Here is an 18,066-nt window from a genome sequence, read left to right on the forward strand (position 1 = left end):
GTCAGTAGTCGGACCAACCCCGTATAGGAGGATGGCACCTACTCGCACCGAACCCAGACCAAACCAAACCAAAAAACCGTCCAACGTACGCGAAAGAGAAGGGAATGGGTGACCTAAATTTGCGCGGCTAAAAACTGACTGACATACCTGCTTCGATCGTTGAATCTCCATCGCGTAGTCGCCGTCGACTACTGGTGTAGCTGCTGGCAAAGACGAAGGAACATTGCAGACCAGCCAGGGCAGCTAGAAGCTCATCAATCACGGAGTCAGAATCCGTGCCGAAGGATTACATAATTTCACCAGGGGCGCGCGCGTTCTTGAGAAGGGTGTTTTATGCGCTTCTCGTCGCCACCTCTTTGACAATGTCGGGTCGGGTGCTACTACAGTATTATAACACTCTCGAATATTTCCTTCCGAGTTACAACACCCCTAAAGGAGGGAGGGCAGGCCAGCTAAGCAAGCCAGTCAAGCTAGCAATCTCGGCACCTTGTTGTATACACAATCTCAGCAAGCGTGTGCTGTATACACACGGTTCTTCTCTGTTATAACACCAACAATAATAACAAAATTCAACTTTCTTCTCGGAGGTTAATTCACATCTGCATATACACTGGTATAGGTAACCCCAGTAGGCGAGTAGTGGAGTACTATCATTTTCTCTTCTTGCCTTTCGTGCCGCTATTCCGCTGTTTCATTCACTGTTATTGCTATTGTAGCCACTTTTCACTCACAATCCTTGGCCGTCGTGAGTGTCACAATCCCATACACACACAAAGCAACGCGACCCCGCACAAAACTGGCCATCCATTTCAAACACGGCGGTCCCCGCGTTCCAGGTAATGAATCAGTGATCCTTTTTTATGATGGATCCCCAGCTAGGTAGCCGCGGGGGAAATCTTCAACATCCTTTCACACCTTCAACAATCCATCATCCTCTTCTTCTTTTGCTTCTTCAAACTTTTCACCCGCGCGCGCCTTCCCTACGCAGCCTACTATGTGATATGGTGGCTTTAGGAGGTGTTCTTTCTTCTTACGCGGTTGCCGCCGCCGAGCCGACGCTAAACGACGCTAATTTCACTTTGGTCTCGGAGGTTTTTGACAATGTTGACACGCCAGCAACGGTGAGACCGTTCCGTTTTCTCTTTCACCACCGCTTCCACCGGATCGGCGCGGGCCTGAGGCATGCGAGAGGAAAACCTGCCTTACCAAGTTTTCCGAGAATTTTTTAGCACCTTTTATGTGTTAATCCATCACTTTTATGCTCTTTCTCTCTATGCTTGTGCACTCACTCGCTCACTAACTCACTCCCAGTGAATCACTCCCGGCTGGCTGCCTGTCTTCGGCAAGAAAATACCAAACAAAAAAACAAGACCTCGAAACGGGTCTGTCCGCGCGCTGACTGTTGTGGTAGTGGTTTCAGTTCTCGCGCCAGTTCCCGTCTTCCATCCGTCGAGTTGAGGCTCCACAGTCCACACACCACTCAGAGGTAGAATGAGGCAGCCAAAGGGCAAACCCGACACTCGCGCTCGAGTCTCGGAGTCGTCGAGCACGGTACAGAGGACCGACCGACCGACCGACCACCGTCAAGAAGACGGCTTGCCTTGTTTGATATGACGACGATGGCTGCAGTGTGGCGGCCGCGCGCGCTAGCTCTTCGATGGCACCGCCAACCGACCGACCGGCAGGCAGAGTCCGATCGACCTAACGGGAATCTCACTCACTTTTTTGTGCTTCCCGCAGTATATCCTATGCTACTACACACTACGACACTGGCGTTGGGGTCCAGCAGCGCACAGATCTGGAAGAAATTCGGAAGAAAGGAAAAAAGTACAACGTTTAGTTTGGGTAGGTATTTCTCAAACGGGTTGTGTTTAGCAATTTAGTGATGAACAACATCAAATTTGTATTAGTTCAGTAATACAAATTCATGTAAAAGCCCTTTAATTAAAAACTAAAATTATTGAAATTTTATCATCTGTTTTCCAAACTTCAATATTTTGGAGTTCATTCCATAAAGTTTTTGGAGGTAAACTAGTATTGACACGTGATATGTGAAAGTGCTGTTTTGCTTTTAAAATCAAATTTGTTAGCTTATTTTGTAAACGTTAATATTGAAGTTGTAAGTCAGTATTTCTTGTTTGCTTTCATTGCTTGTAAGCAAAGTTCCTATCAACCATTCCCCTTCCAATTTTATTGTTGAACCAGGGTCTGAAAATTTTGGCTAAATGAGCTGTACTCAGCTGTCATTGATGCTTGGGAATCGCTCATGAAGACTTTTATTTTAGTCGACTGCATTGAGAGCTTAAGTTAAACAGGATTAACAGCTATCAGATTCAACTGCAATTCTACGTTGACAGATTTGGCAACTGAACAGAAGTAGGGAAGTGGAACCATCTCGGCAGGGGTCCTATTTTGGGCACTTTTCTGCTATAACTCAGCCAATTCTGAACCAATTGACACAATTTTTGGAACGCAATGAGATATGTGAACAAAAGTTCTAATCAATTGGTTTGGAATTGACTGAGTTATAGCGAAGAGTGCCCAAAATATCGGCCGCTGCCCAAGTGGTTCGCTACCCTATACTACTTTACCCATAACGTACTGCTGAAGTGTCGATTGCACTCCGCACATAAGAGCAAAGATTTCGGCCTTAAAAACGGTGCAGTGTCTACCAAATGAGTAAGACTGATACAGCCTTAGCTCGTGAGAATAAAGACCAGCACCTGTTCGACCTTCGAGAAGGGAGCCATCAGTGTAACATACGATACCGTCAGAAATGCTTCTCTTCAAGTATCTAGATGTCCACTCTTCTCGGGAAGGGAATTTTGTGGAAAATGTCCTAGGGTATCGCGCCACTTGGGCGGTGATTCTATATTCGTCTGTTTGCCACTATAACACAGTCAATTTTGAACCAATCGACTTGAAATGTTGTACACGGGTAGATACTATACCTATCTCACCACATTCCAAAAGTTGTGCCAATTGGTTCAAATTTGACTGAGTTATAGTGGAAAACAGACGAATATAGAATCACCACCCAAGTGGCGCGATTCCCTATATGGAAAATTACGAGCAATTGTAAGATTACTTGGAAAAAGGACAACTTTGTCCCAATTCATCAAAAGTGGAAACACCGAGGTGCGTGTTCCCTTTAGTAAACCGAGTACCTTAGGCGGCAAGTGCAAGAAAGTGCTTCTTGTTTGAGATGAATGTGTAGTGGAGAAACGTCAAAGAGAACTTCGAGCGCTGCCGTGGGAGTTGAAGAGAACGCTCCAGACATCGCCATTAGGCACATCCTTTGGAGATGGCCTAATTTTGATTGGACCGTTCTCACTTCGCCCATTTGTCACCACACAAGACATCCATAGGCCAATATCGAACGAAGAACGGTTGTGTAAATCCATTTGATATACTTGGTTTAGGACCCCAAGTTGTACCAAAGGTTCGCCGACATTGCCCGAAGGCCATACAAGCTTTCTTGATTCTGAACTCAACATGAGGTGTCCAGGAAAGCTTGGAATCAAGAATGACTCCAACATACCGTCAAGACGCCATTCACCGTGTGCCTTCGAATATTTTTTCATTATTTCCATATTATGATTGAATGATATGACAATTTCCCTTCAATTTCACCAATACAACACTAATGTATTGTTACCATGTTAAAACGCTCATTAGAAACACTTAAAAGTATCATTTTGACACTAAAGTGTGTTTACATGAAGCGGGTTTCTGCTCGTTCACTGCATTCATAGTGGAAAAAACGAAAACTGCGCTAAGGTGATTTAAGCGATAAACTAAATGTAGTAACGTTTTTATTCCACCAAGAAGCAATTAAATTCACATATCAGGTATGTATTTTGCATTACCGAAGTAAGTTGAACAAGAAAGTGCGATTACTCGTACTTTTTAATTGAAACAAAAAGGCACGGTAAATGGGTACCCTAAAAATCAATGGTCTCCATTCACCGTGCCCCATATTGTCCCATATATCTAGAAAAAATCAAAAATTTGAACATTCGTTTTTCTAATAAAATCTTGCAAGTTATTACTTGAAATGAATTTAAACGAAGAAAATTCCCTTGGCTGGGTTCCCTGGCCAAGATCACAGGGTTCGACGGTATTAAAGTGAAGGATGTTAATTGTAATTCTTGTAATGAAAATATCACCTTTAACACTTTAATGCGCCTCCAACGGTTCATTGCGAACCGGCTGCTACAGATGGAGTATGGCTGATTTATCAGAAATGCTCGATAAACAGGAGGGACCTGCTGGGGCCTAGTAGTTTCTATACCCAGAAAACAGTTCCGGTCGATTGAGTTTGGGAAGGTTTCGAGAGTCGTTGTGAATCATAATGCAAATTTTTGTGTTTTGTGACGAGCCTCGGAATCTTTTTTGAGTCAGCAGACTTTGAACTGTTTCCTGGGCTTCCCACTATTCGATTAATTTTAACAAATACAAATACAAATTTAATTCAAATATGAAATAATTCGTATCTCACGTATTCAATTTGCTAATACATAGTTCTCAACATTTGATGTGCTTTCGTGATTCAATTTTCTCTTTAATTTTCAATATCAATTTAAAATAACTAAGAAACTAATAGTGGGAAGTGCAGCATTTAACAGTGCTTGCTTATAGATTCGAAGCTAACGTGTGATCAAGACGACCAAAACTGACTACTTAGACTTTGACTAACGTAGACTATTTATGACAAATTAGAAATTTTTACATTTTTCGATTGAGTGTAAGAAAGGTTTTCTTTAATTTGGACTTATTTGGACCGAAGCTGATAGTGCTAGGGATGTGGACGAAAGACAACTTTCAAAGATAATAAAAACAGTACTAAAATGAGGATCAACAGAAATGGGCATAACGAACACATCGACCATCATAACAGATCATAGGCACAACAAAGATTACTAAATTATAGGGCACAACATAAATTTGAACAATAACATTCTTCAAACTTTGACATGACAAAAAAAACCCGGATTGATCCACCTAGTGGTGATAGTGCCTTTCTCGTCGAATATGTACTCATGACGTTTCCGTTGACGTGAGCTGAAATGTTCCTGAATCATGAGAATACTTTACTTAGAATTTTATCAGAGCCATCATTGAATTGACTTTAAACTTATTGATGGCACATATTCCGACGTTATGTTCAACGTATAGGCAGAGCTGAAAAATATCAGACCTCTCAGTTGACAGCTTGACCTCCTTCACTATCACTGGAGGCCGATCAACACCAAGACGATACAACTTTTTCACAAACACAGATACCTTAACGATTTTCGACAAAGTATTTTCTACACACTTCTGCTCACGCTATATTCTATTATCATTGGCTACAAGATGCATGTAAAATTTGACAAAAACATGCAAGTAACTGAAATTTTTCATACTGAATCCCATTCAACTTTCAACCACATTACAGTGCGTGAGGGAGCAACCAGTCGCACAAAAATTTTACGAAGTCATTTTAGACGCCAAAGAGAATTGAATTGGGTTTGGTTCGCTTTCATATTTGGCCACTTCCCGCAGAACACTCGGAACCGGTTTCGGAACACCATCGGTTGTCCCAAATATGGTCTGAAACTATTTTCTTGCTAACCGTTCATCAGGTTACCTAAGGAGCCGCGATTTGATGTGTCGCATGCATGTGTTTGGTTCACTTAAATATTTGGCGGTGGAGCGGGCCTGGTTTGATGGTTAGAACGCAAGACTATCATGCCAAGGACCTGGGATCGAATCCCACTCCCGACATATTCACAAAACGTAGGTTCTGCGAGTAAAAAATCTCGTTAATAAAGACAAAAAAATAATATTTGGCCACTTCTGGAGGGAACCCGGAACCGGTTCCGGAACACCACCGGTTGTCTCAAATATGATCTAAAACTATTTTTTACTAACTATTCATCAGGTAGCCTAAGGAGCCGCGATTTGAAGTGTCGCATGCATGGGTTCGGTTCACTTTTATATTTGGCCACATCTGGCGGGGCACTCGGAACCGGTTCCGGAACACTACCAGTAGAATCTTAGGTTGTCTGAGACTATTTTCTTGCGTATCATTCACCAAGTTATTGAAAAAGCCGCGACTTGATGTGTCGCATGCCTGGGTTTGCTTCACTGTTATATTTGGCCACTTTCGGCGGGACCTCCGGAACCGGTTTTGGAACACCGGTAGTTTCTTATGTGATCTGAGACCATTTTCTTGCTAACCGTTCATCAGGTTATTGAAAAAGCTGCGATTTGATGAGTCGCATGTATGGGTTTGGTTCACTTTTATATTTGGCCACTTCTGGTGGGACCTTCGGAACCGGTTCCGGAACATTACCGGTTCAGATATGGTCTGAGACTATTTTCTTGCTTACCGTTTATCATACTATCGAAAATGCCGTGGTTTGATGTGTCGCATGCGCGGGTTTGTTGCATTTTCATATCTAGCCCCTTCCTGGGGTACCGATCCGGAACGCCTAAATGGCCATAATTCCGGAACGGCTGGACCGATCCGAACCATTTTCAATAGCAAACAATGAGACCAGATTCCGCGTCGAATGAACCGTCGGTCATTAAAATCGGTTGAGATTTACTGCCGAAAAGTGACGTGAGTACGTTTGTACACATACACACACACATACAGGGACGAAAGTCCTGGGGCCTGACGCACCCCCCCGCTTGCGAGTCAGCCGCGTAGTCGCCGGCTAAGAATAGGACTACTAACCCCAATTCAAGGTGTCAAGCGACCCGTGCTGAGGAATGAGTGATCGAGGGGGTGAAAAAGATGCTCGATCTTTAACGGAGCCTGTGGGGTACCTGGGCACCCCCCACAGTAAGCTGTCCCTTACCGCGTTAATGCAGGGCTCTGGCGTGGTGGACATTCTTTCCCGTGCGACTCGTGGGATTAATCATGAAATCAAACAAATCAAGCAATCAAAATTCAGGTGGAAGTAGTGGTGGGATCAACCCCTTCGCAAGAAGTGGGTTGATGAGATCTCCGACAAGGAGAAGTGAGGAGATAGGCGCTGGGAGTTGCGTACGCAGCTCAAGCGTGGGTGCTCCAGTCCACTTCCCGGCAAGCCAGCCGGTGGAGGTTATGGACGGAGCGTGGTTGTTGAGGGCCGTCAACCGAGGATCCAAAGGACGGTCCGCAATAGAGGTGGCTGAGCAGCAGCTTGGCAAAATCATCGACTTTGCGTCCACTAAGTCGAACATAAGCAAGGACCTGAAAACGGCCTTGCTTCGACTTAGGGCGTCGATCGACGATGCCAAGCAGGAGCACGCGGCACTCGCGTTGCTGACTGCTGCAGCAGCGGAGCCTGCAAATGAGAGAGTGCCGAAGTTTACCCAAACGGAGGCCTTCTCCTTCGCAGGAAGTCCAAATAAGGCGGAAGCGACTGCTCGCGACAAACGGGGCAAGCAATCGCAGAAGCGGGCGAGGCAACCGTCAGGCGAGGAGCTGTCTGGCGGTGCCCGCAAGGCCAGGCGAATCATTACCCCGAAAGTCGGTAATAATGCCGGAAGGTCGGACCCCAGCCAGGGTTCCCGGAAAGCTGGGAAGGGTGGGCCTGAAAAGGCTGGCCCGTCCCGGAACGATGGGAACAAGGGGTTGCGACCGCTAGTGGGCCCTCAACAGCCACAGAGTAGGGCGATCCAAGGGGAGGACCCCCCTTGGACGAAGGTAGAGCGGAAGAAGAAGAAGGCGAATCCGCAGGTAGTAGCGCAGGACGCCAAGCCAAGGCGTAGGAGGGCAGGTGCCAAGCGCGAGAAAGGCGACGCTATCGTCATCAAGACGGAACAGTCCAAGTACTCGGACGTCTTGAAGATGATGCGAAGCGACGCCAAGCTTGAGGGTCTTGGAGCCGACGTACGCAGTATTAGACGTACTCGTACGGGCGAGATGATCCTGGAGCTGAAGCGCCAGAAGGAGCACAAGGGCGCCGCCTATAAGAGGCTGGCAGAAGAGGTCCTTGGTGAGGGTGTGCAGGTGAGGGCTTTGACACATGAGGCGACTCTGAAGGTCAAGGACATCGATGAGATCACCGAAGTGGAAGAGCTCGTCACGGCACTGCGGCAACAGTGCGATGTGCAGGTGGCCGCCGCAGCCGTTAAGCTACGGAAAGGGCCAGCAGGGACACAGGTAGCTTTGGTTCAGCTACCTGTGGCGGACGTCAAAAAGTCCGTTAAAGTAGGGAGCATAAAGGTGGGTTGGTGTGTATGTCACCTGACATTCCACGAGCCACCAGAGGTTTGCTTCAGGTGTCTGGAACCAGGACACAAGTCGTGGGACTGCAAAGGCCCCGACAGGCGCAAACTGTGCAGGCGATGCGGCGCTGAAGGTCATAAGGCCCAAAGCTGCACGAGTCCGCCCATCTGCATGATCTGTACCGGGAAATCCTCGAACAACAGACATCCGATGGGTGGTCCAAGGTGCCCGGCCTTCAAGAAAGCCGCAGTGAACAACAAATCACAGTGCAGGTAACGCAGCTGAACCTGAACCACTGTGATGCGGCTCAGCAACTGCTTTGTCAGGCAGTTTCTGAGTGGGAGACGGATATCGCCATCATATCGGACCCATACCGAGTACCCGCCGGCAACGGCAACTGGGTCGCGGATGGGACCAGAAAAATGGCGGCGATATGGACGACGGGTAAATACCCCGTTCAGGAGTTGGTGTCTACTACCTATGAGGGCTTCGTGGTCGCCAAAGTAAACGGGGTCTTCTTCTGTAGCTGTTATGCGCCTCCGCGGTGGCCGATCGAGCAGTTCACGCAAATGCTGGACCGCTTAACGACCGTGCTAACAGGGCGAAGGCCGGTGGTAATAGCGGGCGACTTTAATGCCTGGGCCGTGGAATGGGGAAGCCGTTTCACGAACCAGCGGGGTCAGATCCTGCTAGAAACACTGGCCATCTTAGATGTCGACTTGGCTAATGTCGGTACCAAGAGTACCTTTAGTCGGAATGGAGCGGAGTCAATTATTGACGTGACCTTTTGCAGTCCTGGCCTAACAAGTAGTTCGAACTGGAGAGTAGATGATGGCTACACTCACAGCGACCACCTGGCGGTTCGCTACAGTATCGACTACAATAACAGCAGACAGCGGATAGAAGAAGAGGCGGCTAGGCCAAGGCCAAGCCCTCGCAGGTGGAAGACATCATACTTCGACGAAGGGGTATTTAGGGAGGCGCTCCGCCGTGAGCGAAACTTAATCGGTTTAGACGGCGACGAGCTGGTAGCGGTGCTCTCACGTGCGTGTGATGCGACCATGCCTAGGCGAGTCCACCCTAGAAATGGGAGGCCACCGGCTTACTGGTGGACCGACGCGATTGCGGACCTGCGCCGCGCCTGCCTACGGGCTAGGCGGCGGATGCAGCGAGCACGATCAGAGGAAGAGCGAAACGAACGGCGGGTGGTGTTCGCCGCTGCAAAAGCCGCGCTTAAGTCCGAGATAAGAGCAAGCAAAAAGGCCTGCTTTGAGGGTCTCTGTCAGAGTGCCAATACGAACCCGTGGGGTGACGCCTACAGGATCGTTATGGCCAAGACGAGAGGTGTGATGGCTCCTACAGAGCAATCTCCAGAGATGTTGGAGGGGATCATTGGAGGACTTTTTCCGCGTCATGATCCTAGTCCTTGGCCTCCTTTCGTAGGACAGCCGGGGACTGGGGCTGGCGATGAGGAGAGGGTCACCGATGTGGAACTTGCGGGGGTAGCTAAGTCCCTTAGCGTAGGTAAGGCCCCAGGTCCGGACGGAGTTCCGAACCTGGCCTTAAAAGTAGCTATTGCAGAGGCTCCCGAGATGTTCAGGTCTGCTATGCAGAAATGCCTGGACGAGGGAGTTTTCCCAGAAGCTTGGAAGAGGCAGAGCCTGGTACTATTGCCAAAGGCGGGGAAACCACCCGGAGACCCGTCGGCATATAGACCAATATGCTTGATTGACACGGCGGGGAAGGTGCTCGAAAAGATCATCCTCAATAGAATGTTGCGGTTCACCGAGGGCGAAAATGGTCTTTCGAGTAACCAGTACGGCTTCCGGAAGGGGAGGTCCACCGTAGACGCTATCTTGTCGGTTACAAAAACCGCCGAGAAAGCACTCGAGCCTAAGAGGAGGGGAATTCGCTTTTGCGCGGTAGTGACTCTGGATGTAAGGAATGCGTTTAATAGCGCCAGCTGGTCTGCTATTGCCGATGCGCTCTTGCGTCTGGGGATACCGGAGTACCTGTACAAGATTCTCGGAAGTTACTTTCAGAATCGTGTACTAGTCTACGACACGGAGGTGGGTCGGAAGTGCTTTCACATAACCTCAGGAGTCCCGCAAGGTTCCATCCTGGGTCCGGTGTTATGGAATGTCATGTACGACGAGGTGTTGAGGTTAGAGTATCCAGTGGGAGTGGTGATTGTCGGATTTGCCGACGACATTACGCTCGAAGTCTACGGTGAAACGATCGAGGAGGTAAAGTTGACTACCAACCACTCGATCAAGGTTGTGGAGGCGTGGATGCGGTCCAGGAAACTGGAGCTGGCTCACCACAAGACAGAGGTGACGGTTGTTAACAACCTGAAGTCGGAGCAGCAGACGGAGATCAGTGTAGGAGACTGTACTATCCTGTCAAAGCGCTCCGTCAAACACTTGGGCGTGATGATCGACGATAAGCTTACCTTCGGTAGCCACGTCGATTATGCCTGTAAAAGAGCCTCCACAGCTATTGCGGCACTGTCCCGGATGATGTCCAATAGCTCTGCGGTGTACGCCAGTAAGCGCAAGCTTCTGGCTAGTGTTGCTACATCCATACTTAGGTATGGCGGCCCGGCGTGGGGCACCGCGCTAAGTACTAAATGCTACCGATGGAAGCTGGAAAGTACTTACAGGCTTATGTGCCTGAGGGTTGCGAGCGCGTACCGTACCGTGTCACACGACACTCTCTGCGTCATTACTGGTATGGTGCCTATCAGCATTCTTATCAGTGAGGACATGGAGTGCTTCGAAATGCGCGGCACAAGAGGCATACGCAGGACTGTCAGGATGGCCTCTATGGTCAAATGGCAGCGCGCGTGGGACAGCTCCACCAAAGGAAGGTGGACCTATAGGTTGATACCGAGGGTAGATAGTTGGATTAATAGGCGCCATGGGGAAGTCACATTCCACCTGACACAGGTCCTTACAGGTCATGGTTGCTTCCGACAGTATCTACACCGTTTCGGGCATGCGGATTCTCCCGAATGCCCAGTGTGCAATGGTTTAGAGGAAACGGCGGAACACGTTTTGTTCGTGTGCCCGCGTTTTCGCACAATGCGTGACCGCATGCTTGCCACATGCGGGGAAGACACAACTCCGGACAACTTGGTCCAGAGGATGTGTAGGGATGAGTTTGGCTGGAACGCCGTTTCAACGGCTATTACCCACATCGTCTGGGAGCTACAGAGGAGGTGGCGCGTGGACTCGGAGAATGGCTAGTCCAGATGCAGTACAAGAGGTGGTCCAGGGGTTCGGAGTCGGCTTCGTAGGTCATACCGGTGCCCTGCGGTCGAGATCGACCCTTACAACGATTAAGTGGCCGCGGAGAGGAAGTCCCGGTAGCGGTGCTGTCGTGGCGTCGGTCTACTGGGTTGGATCCGAGCCCGCGGTTGGAAAGGGGTCCCCGGCAAGGGTCGGGGTAGGTGAGATCCTGCTGTCTGCAACCTACGGGTGCATCTGATAGGGCCTGAAGGGTAGTGATACCCTTCCTTGCGGGCAGGTCAGATCGGGTTGCACGTGGGCATCAGTTCTTGATGTCCGCTCAGCAGTAGGGCGCGGGCGGGGTTGACCCTGCCCGCCTTCCGAGGACAAAGGGAGTGGCGAGGACCACTCGGGTAACTGGCTAAGCGCCAGCATGCTACCGTGATGGACTCTCCAAAGCGAGTCATCGATGTTCGTTGCTGCAGGCTACGCAGCTAACCTTGTGGGTGCGATGTGCACTAGCCCCTCTCTGAAGCAATACCTTCTTGGTGGTTCCGGAGAGACGTAGGGTTTGGCGACCATAGGAATGGTTTAGTGGGTACGAGGAGAGAGTAGTCCTGGATTTTACTTTTGTTGTAGAAGACGGCCTGTCAGACCTACACTACCCTAACCTTCTGTTAGGGTGTCTGTTGAGCAGATTATCCCCCTATGGTTTAGAAGGAAAAAAAAAAAAAAACACACACATACACACACAGACATCACCTCAATTCGTCGAGCTGAGTTGATTGATATATGTGACTCGAACCTCCGGGCCTCCTATCAAAAAGTCATTTTTGGAGTGAACATATAGCCTTTCCAGTACACTTAGTGTACGAGAAAGGCAAAAAACAAAAAGAAAATCGACCATATGACAAAACCGAAACTTTCACACCTTCTACCGTAACCTTCTGAGTCAGTACGCAACAGTGTCTTACTGGACGACATGTTCCGTGCACGGCTGGTGAACTGCTTCTGAAGGATTACGTTCTCTATCCTATCCAAAGGCCTAGTGAACTGTCGTTGTCCGCGCAAACGCTTCGTGCTCCTCCATATAGACGCGAGACGCTTGTGCGCACAGTGATGAGAGAGGTTTCTACGTCCGTCGGCGTGCCGCTAGGAACCCTTCAAAAAAAAAAAAAAAATTCCCTTGGCTGGGTTGTTTTAATCATTTTTAAACAAAGTAGAATAAAGTTTCTCATACACGGTGAATGGGTCCCTACTACCACGGTGAATGGTGACCTACCACGGAATTAGGCGACCTTACTACCCTTTACTAATTATACTATATCACCAAATGTTGTGAAAAATGTTTTACTTCTGTGGATATTGCTTTAATTTTAATCTATAATGAAGGCAATTAAAAGCGGCACCAACAATATTTATAAAACTGGTGTCAAATGACAGCCCTTATTTACCCCGAATCCTCTTAGATCCACGGTGAATGGTGCCTTGACGGTACTTTACCTGTTCAGTCACATTGATTTCAGAATCAAAGAGAGTTTCACTCGGATTTACCGAAAGGCCATATAGGCGACACTAACCCTCAACAACCTGGAGAGCGTTTTGCATCAGGGCGAAAAGGCTGCTGATGCACATACCGACTAACAATGTTAGGTAGTCGTCGCCAAAGTGTACGCTCCAAACAAATTTCAAAATTTTTGTATGGACAAAAGTCTACGAGGGGGGGGGTCTGAGATGGCAAAATTTTGGTCTACGTGGTTTATGAACAGCCCCATACAAGTTTTAGTAGTATATAGAGAGAATCGCTACACAGGACAAACTTGCGATTATAGTTCATTAACAGCTCATAAAACTCAAGACCTGGCTTCAATCAAGCTATCCCATGCACTCAGGAATCTTATCGAGGAACTTGGAACTTGTTTATCATTTCATATCATATCATAAAATAATCATTTCAAATCTAGCTCAAATTGACCTACACGCAACCAGAGATTGGCAGATTATAATACAATGCGGTTTGAAACAAATGCAAATACAAAAATTGGTAAATTGCAAATACAAAAATTGGTAGGTGCCAGTATACCAAAAATTGTATTGGCTTCCTAGAATCTGGAAAAAGAAAATTTCGCATGTGTGCGTGTGCTCTGTCACACTGGTTTCTCATTATTATTTTTCTATTTTTAGACTGGTCATAGCAGCAAGCGGCATCAATCACCAAAACTTGTTTAAAAAGAAATACGGGCAGCGGCGAGAATCGAACCGAGATACTATCATGGCGATACACAGTACCCCGCGCCCTAACAGGAACGGCTACAACTGCACATGGACAGACGAGAGGCTGAAAGCCATCATTAACAACACAAACGTGGCTTGGTGATGGAAATGATACAGCCGCCACACTGCACAATGGGCCCAGAGCCGTATTTACGAAGACAAAACTGTCTAAGCTTAAACTTTAAATTTTTAGACACAAATTGTGTTTGAGAAAGGTTTTTTTTAAATTGTTGACCCTATTCCCTATTATTGTTATGTTAAGGTGGTTTATCTGGTTAAACTGATTCAAACATCTGCTTTCTAATAATTTTATTTACGATTTCATGATGGATGGTGATGGATCGTATAATTAGAAATTCCCCCAATAAACGGCGGCTGAGGTCAAGCAAATTTCAAATTTTATACATCTCAGGACTCTCACCACTTAGAAAGTTGGTGTCTTCGTCAATGTTATTCAGTTAGTCAAGGGCTTACAGTTAATGGTCCACTTGTTTTGAAATTTCGTCACTAAGCAGTGCTAGTTACACATTTGCCAAATCATTCAAATGATTGTTTTTTTTTCGTGAAGTAATGAACAAGCTGTAAATTTGTTTTCTTTGAACGTGTCTATATCAAGTCAAAGGTATTTCAAAAAGCTATGTATTAGTCATAAATGTGCGACAATTCATTTCATTCGGTTCACTTAATCCAGAGATATAGCATTTTTACGAAGACCACTCAAATATGAATTACTTTACTAGAGTTGCTCCAACTTCATGTAATGTTATCCAATCGAGCCCAAATTTGTACCGTTTATACCCGCATAATCACTAACTGTAAATGTAGCGTTTCTCATACTGTTGATGACTATTTGCAATTGCCTTTTCACCATATTTCAAACTATCCGAGATAACAGTAAGATAACCATACCACGTACAGATTTACCCGTTTGACAAATGGTAAGCCGCCAAATTACAGTATGTGGAATAGGCGGTTAAGATAGGTTACCATAAAAAATCGCTCATTTTCCCGAACAAATTTTTCGCAATACAGTAAAGAATATGGTCAATATACTATCCAGTTTTTCTGACGATTCATTGCATAGCAAATGGTTGGGGAACAGTTTAACCATAAATTTGAAAGAAAAACGAATACAGTATGTAGAACTAGTGATGTATAGTTCTCCATAGTAGAATAACTGCATTCCGTATTGCATACATAAAGTTATAAAGAAAGAAACAAGAAACGAATTGAATAAGAATTAATGAAACAATTACTTTTATTAAATACACCGTAATATACTCCATCATCCGATGTCTTGTCCGATATGCCATAAAATGTCTTCTGCTCCAGCTTTAAGCTTGCGCACCGTTGTCAGCAGGATTCTGGAGAAGTCACGTAATTCCCGAAAAGCTGCAGCCGCTGGGGATTGAATCAAAGTAAGGTCAATCCACACTTGATTGCTCTAGGGTTGGAAGCGCAACCGCACATAAAAAAATGCCTACAGAAGAAATACAGTTGATTCTTAGTTCACTGTTCAACTCAAGAAACACCAGAATCTTGCTGGTGGTACAAAATACTCACCATGGGCGGACGATGCACCACATGCCTCGTTGCCGAACCGTCCGGATGATGCGCGATGTTGTCTTTTTGTTTTAGCGGCCACCTGTAGGTCACTGACGAGGACGATCGCTACGCCTCCGGGTGGAAACTGTTTCCGACTACGAAATGAAAAGATACACAGTAGGTTTTCATTGGGTACATAAAATTTCTCTATTAGATAAAATACTTACGTTGACTGCTGCTGTTGGGTCGATTTTTTTCCTTGTTTTGAAAATTTTCATTACAGCCAGCTATCAGCCGGTTTTTATTGGTTCACAAATACTGATGCATGCAACAGATTGCCATATTGTTAAACATCAGTAACATATAATGAAACGAACGTGTGTAAGTGTGTTGCACGGAATAAACACAAACAGTTTGGTATACGGTAATTTTATATTGGCACCATTATTTGCGAACTTCCATCTCCATATCATTGAACAATACTTACACAGTATAATATAATGTTACCACTTGGTGTGTATTGTACATACCATGTTTTATAGTCGACCGCGTTGAATCTCACATTCTGTGACATAAAAGCAACTATTTGTCATACATTAACAGCAACAGATGCAAGACATTTACTGTTTGGAGATTAAGACAAACTGTAAATCATTATGCGGGTAGCTAACTAGTTGTGCAACTGGCAGGTGAAAATTGAGAATATTTGGCGTGCTTTAGAAAAAATTACAGCTTGCTGAATATATTCAAAATAATAAATAAAAGTTGCATGCTTCAATTAATTTGCAACTAGCGCCGCCTACTGGCAGAACATTGAACCAATCAGCTAATCAACTGAAAGGCCTTAACTGCCCATAACTGCATAACAGTCACATTCAAAAAAGTAGCCATTACAGAAAATGGAGCTCTAATTTTGCAATTTGCGTTAGTATGGAAAAGGATCAAAATTTCAAAAATTTGGCAGAAATTCAAAATAAATCCTTTTGCAATGAAATCTTCTATGGGTCTTCTTCTATAATGGGCGAATAGTTGAAAAATTAATTAGATCAAAATATGGTCGACGGTTTGCTATGAAGCCAGTTTGTATTTCCAGTGTGACTGTTATGCTGTTACATTCGTGAATATTTGATAATGAGACAAAACGACTTGGTATTTATTTTACATTTTGTAGAACAAACTTGTTAAGTTCATTTGGGTGGATGAAAGTACTGATGATTTGGAGATAATCCCTGGTATTAACTCAATATTGACAAAAACTGCGAATTTTACAAATATGCAGTTATGGGCAGTTAACCAACCTAACAAAATCACCATATCAACTTTCTAAGTGATCAGAGTCCTGAGATATATGGAATATAAGATTTGTTTGCTCACTAGCGCCGCCTAATGGTGGAATTTTGAATCAAACGGCCCATCATTTGTTACATAGTTCTTGACCAGCCAAATAATATTTCCGAAGACACCAACTCTCTAAGTAATTAGGATCATGAGATATTTGGTATAAACATTTCATCAGTGTCACGTCTGTTTGTCTCTGGCAAGACAGATATCACAGACAACAAGACGTAGCACTTGCGAAATTTCCATACCGTATATCTTAGCGCCATGATCACTTGAATATTTGGTGTATTTGGCAAAGTTGTTTAGTCAGCGAAGGTCTTACTGGTGATGGGCCGTTTGATTCAGATTTCCACCACAAGGTAGCGCTGGCGATAAATCAATTTGTATATTCCATGTATCTCAGGAGTCTGATTACTTAGAAAGTTGGTTTCTTCGGCAATGTTGTTTGGTTTATTAAGGCCTTTCAGTTGATTAGCTGATTGGTTCAAGATTCTGCCAGTAGACGGCGCTAGTTGCAAATTAGTAGAAGCATGCAACTTTTACTCATTTTCTCGAAACTATTCAGCAAGCCGTAACTTTTTATAAAGTGTAGGGAAAATTTTATCTGCTAGTTGCACAACTAATTTGCTATAAATGATACAAATTTGAGCTCGATTGTATAGTTTTACATGAAGTTAGAGCGACTGTAATAAAATGTTTCATATTTGAGTGTTCTTCGTTAAACAGTCATATCTCATGATTAAGTGAACCGAATGAAATGAAATTTTGCACATTTATGTCTAATACATAGCTCCTTGAAAAACCTTTGGCTTGACTTAAATACGTTCAAAGAAAACAAAAGTACAAGTTTTTGATTACTTAACTAGCGCTTCCAAGTGGCAAAATTTCGAAACAAGTGGACCATTAACTGTAAACCCTTGACCTACCCATCAACATTGTCGAAGACACCAACTTGTAAGTGACCAGAGTTCTGAGAAATATGAAATTTAAAATTTACTTGACCTCTAGCGCTGCCTAGTGGTACATATATACAAAAACATGCTAAGTTTTATATATAAATTGCCTAAAACATTTTAGCAAGTTGTAACCTTTTATAATGTCCACAAAAACTATTCAAATTTTGATTACTTGTTCCTCAACTAGTTAGATTGGTACTAATTTGGGCTTGATTGATTAACGCTTCACGAAATTAGAGCTCTTTTAGTAGAATACCTATTATTTAACTTCCGTTTATCAAATTACTGTACCTTAGGATTAAGCGAACCGAATTGAATTAATTGTTGAAAGTTTTTGACTAATGTACCGGTCTTCAAGTACCGTTGGACTCGACTAAAATATGTCCAAAGGGAAAAAAGTTGCAATTTATGGAAAACTTTTCGAAAAGTTTTAATCATTTGAATGTTTTTTTTTTTTTGTAAATTTGCTATAACTTTGTAGAACATTTTGAAATTGTATAGAGAATAATTA

The 18,066-nt window shown here is 45.0% G+C and overlaps 1 protein-coding gene across 3 annotated transcripts in view; it reads right to left on the reverse strand.

The window, feature by feature from the left end:
- LOC109423417 (latrophilin Cirl) overlaps positions 1 to 18,066 on the reverse strand; it is a 237,558-nt gene that overhangs the window by 192,802 nt on the left and 26,690 nt on the right. For all 3 annotated transcript variants that reach the window (XM_062858435.1, XM_062858434.1, XM_019698399.3), the window contains one exon: positions 148 to 1,798. The gene's annotated coding sequence lies outside the window, so the exon portion shown is untranslated. The remainder of the gene's footprint in view (positions 1 to 147; positions 1,799 to 18,066) is intronic.

Source organism: Aedes albopictus, chromosome 3 (genome assembly GCF_035046485.1).
Source record: "Aedes albopictus strain Foshan chromosome 3, AalbF5, whole genome shotgun sequence".
NCBI classification, from domain to species: Eukaryota; Metazoa; Arthropoda; class Insecta; order Diptera; family Culicidae; genus Aedes; species Aedes albopictus.